This window comes from Chenopodium album, chromosome 21 (assembly GCF_948465745.1).
Source record: "Chenopodium album chromosome 21, dcCheAlbu1.1, whole genome shotgun sequence".
Taxonomy (NCBI): domain Eukaryota; kingdom Viridiplantae; phylum Streptophyta; class Magnoliopsida; order Caryophyllales; family Amaranthaceae; genus Chenopodium; species Chenopodium album.
This window is the reverse complement of record NC_137854.1, coordinates 29,362,327-29,376,939: the sequence shown is the minus strand read 5'-3', so window position 1 is coordinate 29,376,939 and position 14,613 is coordinate 29,362,327. Positions and strand designations below refer to the sequence as shown.

General features: G+C 32.4%; 1 long non-coding RNA gene across 2 annotated transcripts; it reads right to left on the bottom strand.

Moving 5' to 3' along the window:
- Positions 1-6,344: 6,344 nt before the first annotated feature.
- LOC145602314 (uncharacterized) lies at positions 6,345-8,129 on the bottom strand. Of its 2 annotated transcripts, XR_014104529.1 has the most exons (4): positions 7,835-8,129; positions 7,590-7,732; positions 7,126-7,236; positions 6,345-6,822 (listed from the first exon to the last, which is right to left on the bottom strand). It is a non-coding gene; the product is annotated as an uncharacterized LOC145602314 (long non-coding RNA). The 2 variants fall into 2 exon arrangements; XR_014104530.1 differs by lacking the exon at positions 7,126-7,236.
- Between the last annotated feature and the right edge of the window lie 6,484 nt (positions 8,130-14,613).

The following is a 14,613-nucleotide window of genomic DNA, read 5'->3' as shown; positions in this document are numbered from 1 at the left end:
AGCCCGTGCGATGCACGGGTCGATCTATTTTTTTTTTAAAAAAAATGTTTTTCATATTTATGTGATTACATTTGTTATTTTATTAGTTGTACGAATATATCATTTTCTTCGTATTTGTTTTAAAATATTAGATAAAATTCCTAATCTCAAAAGATAATATTTCGTATTTAATTAATGTAACTATTAAAATCTCATTGGTCAATTATGCTTATGTGGCACTTGAACTATTTATTGGATATAGCTATAATTTATAATCCTACGTAGCACGTTAACTTATCTTAGGTGACATTGTAGTTTTTTAAAAATATTAATCCTATGTGAGGCTCCAATAATTTTTAAAAAATAAAAATCCTATGTGGCGCTCTAAAATCCCGGGAAAAAAATTTCCCCTTATATATATATATATTAGATTGTGATTTGTGGGCATAAGTCATATAACATGTTAATCTGTATCTAGTCGTGTATAGGCATTTTACAACTATAGTCCTTTTAGATGTATCAAAAAAATTGTTTTTTTTTTTTTTTTGTTTTTTTTTTGTCCAAAAACAATGGGAGACTATATAAAGACAATAATCAGATTAATGGAAAAATTAATTATATAAATGAATAAATTTATAAAATCGAAGTATATTTAATCCACTTAGATATCAAACAAATTTTAAAGTTTTGTATACCTGAATAAAAGAAACAAAAAAACATTATTAATGTATGTAAGGAATCCAAATCCAAAGAGAATAAAAGGTAGGTTTGATTGATTAAGTAAATGAGTTAGGATTGTGAAATTTATGATAAAATTCGATTTTGTAATTTTGTTGTTTTGGTACCATATTTGTTGCACATGGGACGGGGACGATGATATTCCATCACCACCCCCTTCACAAAAGTCCCGCATTAACAGGTTTATGTAACATGATCTAATATTGGAAAGACTTAATAAACAATTAACCTCCTAATTACTCCCTCCGTTCCACAATGATGTTCCTGTTTTGACTTTTTGACTTTTTTAAGAAAGAGAGAATCTTCTAAATTTCTCTTAATCTATAAGAATAAATATAGTCATGTGGGATCTAGTTTGATTCGTCTTAGTGAGTAGATTATTAATATCTAACTTTTATAATTTTTGCTAGTGTGAGATAAAAGATATTTGCGGTCAAAGTTGGGTCAAAATTTGCATCGATTTACGAAACAGGAACATCATTATGAAACGGAGGGAGTACAATACAACCAACCTTTCTCTCTAATTACCATGTTTGTTTGTATTTCTTGTTTGCTCTCTAGTCTCAAGTTTGTTTCTTTTCCATCTTTGGCCTTTTAGGCTAGAAATCATATGCCTCTTTCATTTTATTTTGATGGTATATTTCTTTAATCACGTCTAATAATGCATAATTTCAAACATTAATTTCTTTATTTATCAGTCAAATAAACTTACAAAAGTTTTTTATTTGAAAAAAATAATACTTCGTATTAATTTAACAAGACGCTTATATGATAATAATTATGTATTTGTATGTATGTATGAATAATCATAAAATGAAGTTAAAATAACTAATAAGAATAGTGTTCAAAATCAAAATGTGTAGACTAACATCAAAACAAAGATAGTTTGTTAGATAAAAATATTTGTAAAAACAAAAGCTAAAATCAAGCATTCCATTTAATACTTTTAATTAATGTACTACTACTGGTCCTACGGTCCACACATATAATTATCTTTCCATCCACTAGATCATTCAACACATTGAATTTGGACCACCTGATTAAGCAAGTAATTGATGAGTAGCCAAAATAGTGAGATTATGATATGGAAATTAAAGTCCTTGCATGTGAATGAAAATCCCAAGATCATGATAGGTACGAATGCAATCTAAAGCCATAATGGTAATTTTCTTCGCATGCAAAATGTTATTACACCCCTTTAATTTAATATGAGATTTTGCTAACTATGGCCTTCAAGTGTTATTATGGTCTCTAGAGTTGTCAACAAGTTATTTGACCTGAATAATCGATAATTAAAAGTCAAAACCAAGCGAAATAATGTCTAATGTACCCATTAAAACAAGTCATTTGACCTGAATAACGAACGGGTTGTAGGTCATTTTATTTTTCTTGAAATGTGTTGCTTATTTGTGTTGTATGTGTCGGTGATTGTTTGTAATAATTTGCTTACTTATAATTTGCAAGTTAAGAATACATAAAGATTTTAACATTAAATAATTTGTTATTTTAACTTTTACATTAAAAGGGGTATAGAGAGGTGTACAACTTATTTTTATAGTGGAAATGGAACACTCCATTTTCTTACTCAAATTTGCAAGTTAGAAATGTATAAAGACTTTAGCATTCAATAACATATATTTTATCTTTTACTATAAAAGGGAGTATAAAGAGGAAATATTAATGGATGTGTTATGTGGCATATGGGTGAATTATGATGACATGTGTCATATAGGTGATTGTGGTTTGTCTTTTTAAATACTACCTCCGTTAACTTTTAGTTGAAACTTTGGAATATTTTATATCTCACAAATAATACCCCAAAGTTGCAACTAAAAGTTAACGGAGATAGTACTAATAATAACAATAAAGTATAGAAGTATAGATATAGATTTTTAATTTGTAATGAATTTGATTATACTTTAAAGTATAATTGTAATTCGTTACTTATAAAAAATGGCCACAATTAGTATAATAATAATTCATAACAATTAAAAATTTGCTGATGTCAAAAAAAAAAAAAAAAAAAAAAAAAAAACAATTAAAAATTTAATACTATTAATAAAGTAATATGAAGTATAATTCATTACTTGGAAAAAATATGTCAATTATGAACTATATAATTATTAAAAAATTATAGTAGTCATATTTCAAACGACTATCGTAAAATTTTCAGCGAAGTAAAATTTATGTTATGAAACTGATAACTTTTGTGGTATCTATTGAGTAATGTTCAATGATACGAGTAAATTTTTAGTGCCTTAAAAAAAAGAGTAAATTTTTATTACTTTAATTAATTCAATTCTCATTTCCTTTAACCTAATCAGCTTAATCTACTCCATAATCAACTTTTTTTTTTTTTTTTGAGGAAACTTAAAAACAATAACTTCTTGACCCGTTCTTTAATCCTCAATCGTAAATAACCCAAGTAAATCGACCCAAATACCCACAATAAAGGTAACTTTAAATATATTTAGGACAATTTTAACCCATCTTACTATAAACGTAATGAAAGTCCGCCGTAATCAAGGATCAGTGCATTATAAAGACCTTTATTTCATAATAATATATTTAATGTAAGATCAAATGGCTTCTTAATCAATACGGAAAAATCTTATAGAATTGGTGGGAATATGTTATGATATAATCATTCAATGTAAGAGCCCAATATAAAAGGACATACCTTTGGCTTTTTCCTATCTGCAGTGATCATTATTGGATCAATTTCAGAGTCAAATACTCAAATCTAGTGATGACATATATTATTTGAATGATTAATTATCTAATTAAATTAATTTCATGTGTAATTATGTTAGAATCTATGATTAGCTTCTCATTCATGAACTAGGATTCATCACATGAAAAGTGGAACTCGGAAAAATGAAGTAAAGCATACTTAAATTGGGCCCAATCAAATTAATTATGTTGTGATTAGTTATTAAGAATAATCATAAGATCAGGGGGTATCTAAAAGAACATGCTTATAATGGCTTCAAGAATGTCAAATCATGTTAAACCCACTAATTAATTTATCGTGCTCACATTAAACTCATCATAAGAGACTCATGCCCTCCTTTTTGTAGTTCCTTTACCTTGTCGTTTTCTCAAACTTTTTTTCAGTCAAATCATTTTTCCTTTATTTGGTTTATAAAAATAAATTGGGTTATCATTATATTGTACTACATTACTTAATAGTTTATAGTCTTTATCCTTGATATTATTGCTCCCTCCGTCCCTAAATTACATTCATGTTTGGAAATTTACACGGGAATTAAGGAGGGAAGAATAAGACCATTAACAATAATTAGATAATGCAATGGGAAGTACAAAGATAAATTAATTATTACTTATGACATGTCATCAATCCTTTGCAAAAAAAAAAAAAAAAGGACCAATCACATGCTTCTAATTGAAAATTTGGCACAAGGATTATGAGTGAGATTAGGTAAGGATGAGTGTGAAAGCATTAAATATAAAATAGAAAAAGAGAGTTGATTTACTAAAAAAAAACTTACCAAAAATAGAAAGAAGGAATGTAATTTTGGAATACCAAAAATAGAAAGGAGGAAATGTAATTTAGGGACGGAGGGAGTGCTAATTAACCTTGTTTCTTTATTAGTTGACATGTTTGGTCACGTTAGTCAATACACAAATTTAATCATAATTATTCAATTTTTGATGAACAAAACTATAAAATTGATATTTTAATCTATAACACAATCAAAGAGGAGTGTTAATTAAGAAGAATAATGTAAAGGAAAATTTGTCAAGAATAAGTCAACCTTTGCGTGGTTAGTTTAAAATAAGTCAACCTTTCAATTAACTCAAAATAAGTCGACCTTTATAAGATATCTTCTCAAAATGAGTCAAAACTTGTTTGATTAGAAATTAATCGGTAGTTAAGGTAAAGTATGTCACGTTTCATTGTGTGGTTGGTCCTTTGTCTAAAAAATAATTAAGATTTATTATTTAGTAATTAACAATCATTTAATTAATAACTAGTGTGTATCCCAGGCGATGCCCCGCGTTGCTAATTTGTGTTCTTCTTACTTTAATTTAACAATTATGTTGGACTATTTGTCTAGTTAGTATGTGTAGTGGTTCAGGCATTGTTTTGAATGTCACTTTTTTTTTTTTTACATCATGTGAAAAATAAATGAATTATGTTACCTCTAATTTACTTAATAAATGAAAGGAATATTATAATATTATGTGAAACTTGAAACATTAGTAATAGTTGGTTGAGATGGTAAAAGTATTACCTATATATATTGGAGGTTATGGGTTAAATCTTGTTGAAGACATATTTTTTTTGTTAAATGAAGTGGCTAGCTTACGTTACGCATATACGTTGGATGATGACATTGCATAGTGACATAGGCACACATATTTTGAAGAGTGTCATGTGGCACCGTTCCTTTAAAAGGAACGCCTTTTAATATATAGTATAAATTAAATAAATATATAAAAAATAAAATAAACTAAAAAAACCCAGCCACACTCCACCAGGACCACCACTGACCACTAGCTCCTCCCCCTGCTAGCGACCGACAGCCAGCTTCCTTCTCTAGCGCCGGCAAACCCAGCCCACCCTCTCCCCCACCAACGCGACATCCAGCCCATCCCTTTCTCACTTCTGTGCCCCCCTTAGCCCTTTTGGAAACGCAAAACCCAAACCCGTTTAGGGTGGTTTTGCAGGGGTCCTATTGGAAATACGAAAGTATGAAACCTAAACCCGTTTTGGGTGGTTTCGCAAGGGATGGGTTTAGAGTTTTGGTCACGTGCTTCCAGGTTGGTCGATTCGTGGTCGAGAAGAGGGAGGGGGGTCGTTTTCCAATAGGAGAAAGGGGGGATACGGGAATGGGAAAAAGGGGAAGGTGAGGGTGGGGTTGGGGAAAATGGGAATGAGAAAAAGGGGAAGAAAATGGTGGGGAGTCGCCAGCGCCGGAAGAAGGAGGTGGTCTCGATGATTGCCGGCCTCTATCCGCCGGAGTTTGGCGGTTTAGGAAGTTGGCAGCGGTGGAGGGAGGGGGTTCATCTATTTTTTAACTTTAATAATATGTTTATTTAATATATTTATAATTAAACATAATAAATTTATTAAATTATCTATAATTAAAAAATAACTTGTTTGGTAGGTTGTAGGTTATTTGACCTATTAAGAGAAAATACTTTTAAAATTTGACTTATTTTGAGTTAATCAAAAGATTAGCTTATTTTGAGCTAACCAGTCAAAGGTTGACTTATTCTAGACACATTTTCCAAATGTAAATAGTGTTGTTGTCAAAATAAGTCCATTAAAAAGAAAAAAAGATATACTATTTGAAATTTTAAGTGTGAAAATAAGGTATGCACTAGGCGAAAATATCATTTGGCCACCGGTTCAAAACCCCCTTATACCATCGATTTTGAACCCCCCTATGCCACCGATTTTGAACCGGTAGTCATTTGGGGGGTGGCAATAAACTAAATCAAGGGCACCGATTCAAAACCAGTGGCATAAACTAGTTTGCCACCGGTTAACCGGTGGCAATAACCCTTGGAGCTTTTTTTGGTCAGGTTTATTGGCACCGGTTCCTGTTCAAAACCGGTGCCAATAATGGCCAAAAAAAATAATTTTTTTTTGGGCATTTTTTTCACTTAAATTGATATATAAACACTAACATATACATAAACTTACATAGTTTTATAAAAAATGATGTAATATTACAATTTTTGTCAACAAAAATAAAATAAGATACAAGGTTACAAACAAAGTGGCTGCACAGTAGCAGCACAGCAACACAGAAGCAGATTAGCTTAAAGCATATTAGCAGCAGCGAGAGTCGAACAACAGTGGCGTAGAGCATAGCAGCAGCATCAGGAGCATAGAAGCAGTAGTGTAGACCAGAACAACAGCAGGAGCATAGAAGCATGCAGCAGCAGTCTTGTGATGCGAGGCAGCAGCAGCATCAACATAGAAGCATGTAGCAGCAGCAGCTGCAGCTTCTGCCGCCTTGCGAGGCAGCAGACGCAACAGCAGCCGCCGCCTTCTGAGGCACTGATGCAAAGCTCTCTGTTTTAAGCCACACTGTCCTTGAAACTTTCCCTAGATGTGAATTCAAAATCCTGTGAAATAATTCAAGTAAATTATGCCTTATTATAGAGTCACGTCGGGGGGGGGGGGGGGGGGGGGGCGGCAAACTTCCAACTTAATATTATACAATATTATACAAACTTTTACAAACGAAACAAACCATATATCACATGAACAATACATCAATGTAGCATTGTCATTTACAAGAAAATTATACAATATTATACAATCATCAATTATGTACTCCGCATTTACGAGCCAATTCAATATGTATGAACACTATATCAAATGTGAAATTATAATAAGGGATTAAGGGAACAATGGGACAGCCTTACATAGTACACAAATACACAAGAGTCTACTTGATTCCGGGACCGTGACGTTTGAAGGTCTGGTGCCCCGGCCTGAGGAGAAGTATCAGTTACATTCTCTCCTTGTGATGTTACCTAAAATTAGCAGAATTTCATGTCGACATTATTACATTTATAAACTTGACATTTGAAGTTGATCATACAAATATTGTAATAAATCCCATTTAAAAATTCTGAAAATCAAGGGTATTCCAAATTCACAATTTTCTTTTTATAGATTATCAATACATTAACACAAGTAGGGTTCTTGGTATTACAATCGAAACATGTTTGTCACACATTAACACAATAACCTAATCAATTCCAAATCAATTCAAACCAAAACAAATCGGAATTCCAGGAAATTAAAGCCCAATCTAAACCAGATCCTAACCATAAAAACATAATTCAGCAACCCAAACAAAAAAAATCGAAAAAAATACAAGTACCTTATTCTCGGATTTAAGCAGAGGACTCAATAAGAGATAGAGAAATGGAGTGGGCTGGCGAATCGCGACCACGGTCACCATAATCACCTTGGTGCCGTGAAGAGAACAACATGTTCATCAACCTCATCACAACATAACCCTAACTAATTCAATCAAACACCCTATCATTTTAATTGTTCATCATTAATCACAAAAAAAGTAAATAAAAATCAGAAACCCTAGATCTCAAATCGAAGAACACATACCTTCGTGAAGAATTCCACCACATCTGCAAAGATCTGTCACCGGTAAATAAATAGACCGCCAATTACGATGGTGGCGACAACATTCACCATCGCCGTCATCCTCAAGTGAGGAGTGAAAGAAAGAAAGAGTGGAGCGGCGGTAGATAAGGCGACGGTAGATGGAGCAAGAGGAGGCAAGTGAAGAAAGAGAAAGGAGGATTTGAGCAGAGAGAAGAGAGAGGAGACGGAGAAATCGAGAAGAAAGCGAAAACAAAGGAGAGAGTACGAGAAGAGAGAAGAATAGCTAAGCTAATATAATAGAGATGAGGCGCGTTTTTTTTAACAAAGCCACCGGTTCGTGGTCTTTACTATTTATGCCACCGGTTCATTGAGCGGTGCCTTTTTGTATTTTTCTACTAGTGATGTCATAAAAAAAGCTATATATTATCAATTACATTATCTCTTCAACATATCAAACATGGGACTTTTATATATTAAAAAAAAGTGAGAATTTAACCCCAAATTTGTGGTACCATAATTTTTTTAATCCTTCAAAATAAAAGTTACTCGTTATAAATTTATTGGAAAAATTATCATTCGTAACAGGCAAAGCTATATATGTTACATTAAAAATATCGAAAAATATTGTGTAGAACGCACTCACGTGAGTCTGTTCTATTGATCGGCCCGCGCGTGGCCCGTTTACTTAAAGTTTAGCCCGCACGCAGCCCGTCTTGTAAATATCAATGAATTTTTTACAAAAAAAAATCAAAATCAAAACCAACATTCCGCCTTTCTCCTTCTTCTTCTTACCCACGTAATCTGCCATTTCACTCCATTGTAACTCCATTTTCGTCGGTTATTCTCCTTTACTTTCAAATTAACTCCATTTTTCCGAATAATTCGCATCACTACTTCATTTTCTAGCTTTAAATTAATTTGCATGTAATTAATTTTCAGGTATATAAACCCTAACTTTCGTCATTCTCGACCCCATTAATTGCTGACCTTTTGTCGATTAAAGATTCTTTGCCCTTAAAAGTTTATCTTAACGAAGTAAACAACCACAAAAACAAGTCAAGACAGTTGCAATGGCTGAAAGGTTTTTTGTATTTCAATTATTTTTAGGTTATACATTTTTTTCTGAAATAATCCTGTTTTATACTTATTATTTCGTTTTGTAGGGACCATTTTGAACCTCCATTGAAGAAGTGTGGTCCTAAACTTGGTTCTAAACGAAGTCGAGCTGTTAGGTGTGAAATTCTTTTCTATTTATTTCGCAAAAAGTTTTGTTTGTATAATATTTTATTTTTGTTAGAAAACACAGCTTATTGTTTTCTGGAATTAGCTTATTGTTGTTGTAATTATATTGTTGTAATTTAATAGTAGATTGCTTTTGTCAAGATTCACAATTATTTTGTTAGGAATTATATTATTTGCTATGTTACTCGGACACGACAATTTTGCCGCCATACCCGGGTGCGCGAATCTGGGTATGAAATCCGTTCCGGACACGTCCTTTTGCTCTCATGTATGGTCGTTAATTCAAACTGTACATCTTATGCTTTGCGAATTCATGGCTTCAAGCTCTTCGGAGCTTTAAAAATTGAGGGCGAGGACTCAAAATATAGAGGGAAGAGAAAAGAGGAGAGAGGAGAGAGAACTAAAAAAATAGCTGGAGAGAGAAATAAAGAGACTGACAACTTGACAAGTATTACTTTTTTTGAAGAATGACCGACACAATTACTTACCCACTGACCCACACTCCTTCTCTCTTTTTACAAAATATTACTTTGATCTATGCCTTTTAAATATTACTTTTTAATAATGGTATTACATTTGACAACACAATGGTAAAAAGTACTACATTATAATATTATATAGTCTAATAGTCTTTTTAAAATAAAACCTATTTAACATTTTATGGAAACTTGGCAAGATTATCCTTTTTTTTTCCTTTTATGCTGACGTATCCGTACCCGAGTCGAAAGTTAAGACGGTGTCCTCGTGTCCCAAATTTTTGAAATGTCGTATCGGACACTCGGATCCATACCAATATCGGATACCCGTACCCGTGTCAATGTAACATAGATTATTTGTATCAGAAATTAGTTTATTATTCTGTGATAAATCATACCTGCAAATTAAATTGTCTTAAATTAGATTATATTTTGATATTACAATATTTTTGTCACTAATTAGATTTTTTGGTCAGAAATTAAGTTATTTTGGTCAGAAGTTAAAATATATCAGTCAGGAATAAGATCATTACAGTTAGATATAAGTTTACTTTTATTAGGTATTAGATAATTATTGTCAGGAATAACATTGTTTAAGTCAGTTTACAATTTTAATGTGATTTTTTACTTTTCAAAGAAGGTGATATTTCAGACCTACAAGTTGGTAATAAATTCAGTTCTAATTAACTTTGTCAAATTCTGGAAGATTTAAGTGAGAACCAAAAGAAAGATGTTATAGAGATTGAATTTCATGGTTTGCTACATGTTAATTTGAAGAAAATATTAGTCATTAGTAATATGATTACGTAATTAATCATTATAATCCTAAGGCTAGAAATCTGGTTGTTAGTCAAAAGGAACATGTCATTCATATAGATAGTTGTGATATTGCTAATTTGTTGGCTATTCCTTATACTGATATACCTATGAAAGAGATATCTAAAATCAAGAAAGGATTCAATCATGATGATGGTTTGAAGTTAGAGTGGAGGAAGTTTTTAGGTTTGGATATAGGAGATGAATATGAAAAAGGAGATGAATCTGAAAGTAAGAAGAAAAAGAAGAGGAAAACTGGAGATGAATTTGAAAAAGCTGTTGCAAGTTAGAAGAAGAAGACATATGTCAATTTTGACACTTATGTAAAGTTGTTTGAGAAATTTAGAGATAGGGACTATCAATTCAAGAGACTCTTTGTTATGTTTGTTGTATCCCATTTCTTGGCTCCAAGTGATAAGTCCCCAAACTTCAACATCATTAAGTCTTTAGAAGATGTACGTTTCATAAAGACTTACAACTGGGCTGCTTATGTGATGGATTGGTTATGGTGATTCAATAGCAGATTTACATGCATTTGTTTTGAAGCCACATGTTGAAGGGGAAGGGAAAACTAAATCAAGACAAGTAAATGGCTATCTAATTGCGTTTGTAATTGCCTTATTGCAAAAGTTTGAGTTTGGGACCAACTTAGATAGGAAGCCATTTATAATGAATTGGACTTGTGAAAATCTAAATGAGAGGATTAAGGAAGTTGCAGAAAATATGGACTATGGTACTTTGAAACGGTATCCTCAGACCATTCCAAAATAGTATGCTGGCAAAAGTGAACAAGCTCTTTTAAAAGCTATTCAGCTTGAGAGCATTGAGTTTAAGCTTGATGATAGTGATGAAGAAGATTTTGATGTAAAGAAGGAATGTTTTGGGGTGCACAATCCGGTAGCTTTAATTTGAAAGTTGAAGATGAGAAAGATAGATATGTAATGTACAAGATTCCTCAAGATTATCCCACTGATGATGAAATTCACAAGATGGATATTAATGTAAGTTTAAAATCTCATATTTTTATTAATTTTGTTAAGTTTATTAATCAGGTTTTGAAACTGTATAACCTGCTACATTTGTACTTAAATTTTTGTCAAGAATTAAGTGATTTTTTGTCAGGAGTTAAATATTATCAGTCAGAAAATACTTTACTTTTATCAGAATTAAGAAATTTTTAGTTTGGAATTAAATTATCTCAATCAGGAATAAGATTATATCAGTCGGAAATTAGATTATTTTTATCAGGAATAAGAAAATGTTAGTCAGAAATTAGATTTTTTTGATCAACAGTTAAATTATTTATGTAAGGAAATAAATAATCTCAATCAGGAATAAGATTGTTTCAGTCAGAAAATAGATTACTTTTGTCAAGAATAAGAATGTTCCAATCAGGAATTAGAATATTTGATTCAAGATTCATATTATGTCACTTTTTCTTCATAGTTAGGAATTACAATATTTTATTATATGTTACTTATTCACTCTTTATTCTATTTTTTGTTAGCCTGTGAAGAAGAAAATGATAAAATTTGGTCATGACTTGATGATCGTATCAGAGAACCAAAGTCACTTTGCTATTGATTTGAAGGATGAAGTATATATGCTCATATCAAAAGAGTCTCAATCTCAAAGAGAAGATGATATATATTCTAACCCTGAATTCTTAGCAAAAATTGATGAAATAGTGGAAGCTGCTTTGCAGCGCAAAAAAGTTAGCTTCTGAATTGGATCATTTTAATATTAAGCTTAAGCCTGAAGATATTGTAAGGTTTATTATCTTTAATATTATATTATGTATTAAATAAATTTAAGATTTGTATTTGATATTGATCTTGATTTTATATAGGTGAATAATGTTATTTTTTATCTTAATTTGGAAAAAGACCAAACTCAAGATAATGAAGGTAATATAGAGAATGCAGATCAAGGCAACAAAACCAATGTAGAGGATCAAACCGATATGCCTGAAGAGATAAGGGAGGGGAATAAATTTGATTCCAATGTATTCACTGTTGACCAAGGAACTGATGTTGATTAAAATTAGAAAAGAGAACCAAAATCAGTTGTTGTTTCAGTTGTTGGAGAAGCTGCTATATATTCTGAACCTGGCACGGGACCATCAGAAACTATGGTAGTTCAGTTGGTGAGGAAGCTGTTCTTGGTTCTAAAAGTGTTGTTGGTTTTGAACTTGTCTGAAGACCATTAGAAACTTTGACATCACCTCCAAGAACACCAAAGAGAGCCAAGGGACTCAATGACTTTTATTCTGCTGGTGTGAATGAGAATCAGGCTAGGGTTGTTATTTTTGTCAGGAGTTAAATTATATCAGTCATGAATAAGATTAGTCAGATCTAAGATTATATTTATCAGGAATAAGAATATTTTAGTCAGGTATTAGATTATTTGGTCAGGAATTAATTTATTTTTGTTAGGAAATAAATTATCTCAATCAGGAATAGATTGTTTCATTCAGATATTAGATTACTTCTGTCAGGAATAAGAGATTTTCTATAAGGAATTAGAATATTTCAATCAGGATTCTTTTATATCAATATACATTATTATTGTCAGGAATTAGATTACTTTTGTTTGATATTAATATGTTTTTTTTTTCTTGTAGGAAGTACACGCTGAGCCTAGAGATACAAGTGTACTTTAAAATTTATTGAGGAATAAAGATGTTCAAAAGGAATCTGTTGCAAAGTAATCTGTTCCAAAGGAATCTGTTGCGAATGAATCTCCTACTGCTCCTATTGTTGACATGATTTTCATAGATAAAACTCCTACTGCTCCTATTGTTGCTGATTTTTCTCATGATGGTCTTATGGTATCAGGAAATCAGCCTCCAAAAACACACATTGAGTTAATTGATATAGATAAAACTCCTACTGCTCCAAATGTTCCTGTTGAACCTACTTTTATTTTTGCCAATATATATTCTGAAAAAAAGGGTTGAGAGATTGCAACATTACAAGAATAGCAGCAGTTGACATTGCAGGCTAATTTGGAAGAAGCTGGTGATCCAGAGTGGGTGGAACCCCCTATTGATAAGATTTCGTTTTGAAATCGAGAAATTCTTGTCTCTAGGAGTTTGCAGGAAAATGAGCCTTAAATTTGAAAATTTTGACTCAACAGTAAAGATATATGTGTGATTTCCTCTTTTATATGCAATATGAGGAGGAGAAGGAGTTATATCCTACGTCAGAAGATGAGGGAATTAAGGCGCGTAACAATAGACTGTACGTAGAAGATACTGGTTATGTTGTCTGTTAGATTCCTAGTGAAGATATTTCACAAAGTGATATTATTTTGGTTAGAGAGGAGTTTTGTTCGTTACATCCTTCTGAATGGATTAACATTGCTATTCATGATGCTTGGGCTTCTGTGCTGAATATTGAAGAGAGCGGAATAACTGACAAAGGTGTTTTTCAGTACAAAAGATTTTGTTTTCATGCTAAAGTTGTACTCTATTTAAAGGCTGTTTTAATTTAAGCTTTTACTATAAAAAGACTTTCTTTAATAACCTTTATTGTTTCTATATAGGAAAAATTGCCCAGAATAATCCCACCTTTTGCCCGTCTGTTGAAAATAATCCCACCTTTCGATTATTTTTTAATAATCCCACCTTTACCCCCCGATCTTTTTTAATGGTCCCATTTTACCTGGAACCGGTTTAGTAGGTTTTTTTTTTTTTGAAATTTAATTTACACGTGTCGTGACTTGATTGGCCAAAAATTGAAAGTAAAAAAAGTAAAAAACAATAACAAAAACAAAAACCACCAGTCACCCCAATTCAGCCACCACCGTTCCCACCACCACCCAAACTCAAAGGCTGGAACCACCATCCCACCCATGCTTGAAACCACCGCCACCTAGAAGCTACCTCGCTGATGACCCTACCCAGCCAACCCAACCACAGACCCCCAATAACCCTTTAATTCAAGACCACAAAACCCACCAAACCAAACCTAACGGATTGGGTTGGCTGGAATTCGGGAACCGAGGCAAGGATTTAATGGGGGTTTGTGGTTTTTAATGGGGGATGGGGGTGGTTGCGAGGCCGGAATAGGTGATGGGAGGTTTGGGGTTTGCCGATTTCGACGGTGGATCTAGAGATAGGGTGTCGTTTTGGTCGGGGAAGGAGGTGGTTTACTAATATAGGTGGGTTGGGTGGTCGGGGAAGGAGGTGGTTTAGGTGTGTTGGGTGGTCGAGGAAGGAGCGGATTTAGGTGGTCAGGGAAG